General features: G+C 47.0%; 1 pseudogene; it reads left to right on the top strand.

Annotated features, from left to right (window-relative positions):
- Nucleotides 1-972: 972 nt before the first annotated feature.
- On the top strand, nt 973-1,091 carry LOC134971213 (5S ribosomal RNA; annotated as a pseudogene).
- The last annotated feature ends 1,170 nt before the right edge of the window (nt 1,092-2,261 follow it).

Raw genomic sequence — 2,261 nt, 5'->3', positions numbered from 1 at the left:
GCCTAAGAATCCAATCCATCCTGCACGCAGGTGAGTTGAAAATCTCTCCCCTAAGTCCCTCGATGCAGTGAGCCTGTTGCCAGCAGGACTCACTGAAAATAAAGAACCTAAAAACTTTTTCTAAGTAACTCTTTAAGAGAGCCACCTAGATTGCACCCTTCTCGGCCGGGCACAAAAACCTAACTGAGGCTTGGAGGAGGGTCATAGGGGGAGGAGCCAGTACACACCATGTGATCCTAAAAGCTTGCTTTTGTGCCCTGTCTCCTGCGGAGCCGCTATTCCCCATGGTCCTGACGGAGTCCCCAGCATCCACTAGGACGTTAGAGAAAAGCAATTAATCTCAGAATTTATAATATTGGATAATACACTGAACCCTATCATTTGATATTGACACACTACTTTACTCCCAAATATTTGTGGTTATTGCCAGGCCTTCTTTTGCTTTATTACCTCATTTCAAATTGTTCAAAATATCTCCTGCGGTACCTATTGCCTGCTATAATTCTGTTATAAATGTATGGGTAGCAGAGAGATCCTCAGCATTCAAACTGTATAGGATTGAAAATATTGCTTTGCTTCCAAACAATTGTGGCTATTACTGGGCCCTTTTTTTTGGCCAGACTATCGCCTTATTTCACAGTGTTTAAAGCATTTCCTGTGCTACCTGTTGCCTGTTACAATTATGCTATGAATGTATGGGAAGCAGAGAGATCTTTAGCATCAATTCAATAATGCTGCTTATTTGCATTTGGTGCATCCATCTATGAGGGAATACGCAATCTTCAGTAAATGTAATGATAAATGATATCTTGCGACTACCATTTCTCTTTTTACATAGATTGTTATTTGCTAGATTTGTCAGCAATAATCTGGTAGTCTGATTTTTGACCACATAAAACCCAATATTTATTCTGTGATTCATATCTTGGGTCCCAATACAATCGGAAAACGGTGCGCACAGGAGACAGATTTACCTACGGTCAGACCGTACTGAGTATGCCCAAACTCGTCTGATCTTGGAAGCCAAGCACTGCAGGGCCTGGTCAGTACCTGGATGGGGAACCACCAGGGAATACTAGGTACCGTAGGTATTTTACTCTCCAACGCATAACATAATTTTGGGACCCACGGCAGGAACTTGACTTCAGGTTCCTGCACTCATTGACTATATTAGACCCGAGGTAGTGACCTCATTCTACTAAAATCTCTATTATAGAGAATACAAGTAGAGTATATTATTTCATTGAATGAGGGATCACTTATTTTCAGTCACTTACACCATTATTTCGCCTATAATCCAGTACATTAGTACTTGTGGACAATAATGTTCTTTAATTGTAGATGCTTGCTCTCGTTTCTTTTTTAAGTATATACCGTATATACTCGAGTATAAGTCGACCCGAATATAAGCCGAGATACCTAATTTTACCACAAAAAACTGGGAAAAATTACTGACTCGAGTATAAGCCTAGGGTGGGAAATGTACGGTGCCAGGGGTTTTCATGCTCAGGGTGTCATGCTCGTTGCCAGGGGTTTCATGCGGTAGGTGTTATGCTTGTTGCCAGGGGGTAATGCTTGTTGCTAGGGTTGTGCCCCCAGTGCCACATATACCCCCAGTAACAGATATCCCCCCACAGTGCCAGATAAAAACATGCCGCCGTTGCTTTGCCCCCAGTAGTTATGCCCCTACTTTGCCCCCAGTAGTTGTGCCCCCTCTTTCATTGCCCCCAGTAGTTATGCCCTCTCTTTCTTTGCCCCCAGTAGTTGTGCCCCCTTTCATTGCCCCCAGTAGTTGTGCCCCCTTTCATTGCCCCCAGTAGTTGTGCCCCCTTTCATTGCCCCCAGTAGTTGTGCCTCCTTCTTTCTTTGCCCCCTGTTGCAGTGCCCCCTTCTTTCTTTGCCCCCTGTTGCAGTGCCCCCTTCTTTCTTTGCCCCCTGTTGCAGTGCCCCCGTCGCCGCTTACAAACACACAAACACACACAAAAACAATACTTACCACTGCCCCGCTCCTGCTTCCCGACCGCTTCTTCTGCTGCTGCGCTGCTCCGCTCCGTCCGTCCGCTCGCTCCGTCCGGCCGCCCGCTCCGTCCGGCCGCCGCTCTGTCCGGCCGCCCGCTCTGTCCGGCCGCCCGCTCCCCGGCACCCGATCATCTCTATGGGAGAGACGTCATGACGTCTCTCCCATAGCAACGCGCACAGACACTAGAGGTCAATAATGATCTCTAGTGTCTGTCCTGGAGCCGGCTGCAGCGGACGCCCAC

The sequence above is a fragment of the Pseudophryne corroboree genome, chromosome 11 (genome assembly GCF_028390025.1).
Source record: "Pseudophryne corroboree isolate aPseCor3 chromosome 11, aPseCor3.hap2, whole genome shotgun sequence".
Classification (NCBI taxonomy): Eukaryota; Metazoa; Chordata; class Amphibia; order Anura; family Myobatrachidae; genus Pseudophryne; species Pseudophryne corroboree.
The sequence above is the reverse complement of the archived record's forward strand: the minus strand, read 5'-3'. Positions and strand labels throughout refer to the sequence as shown.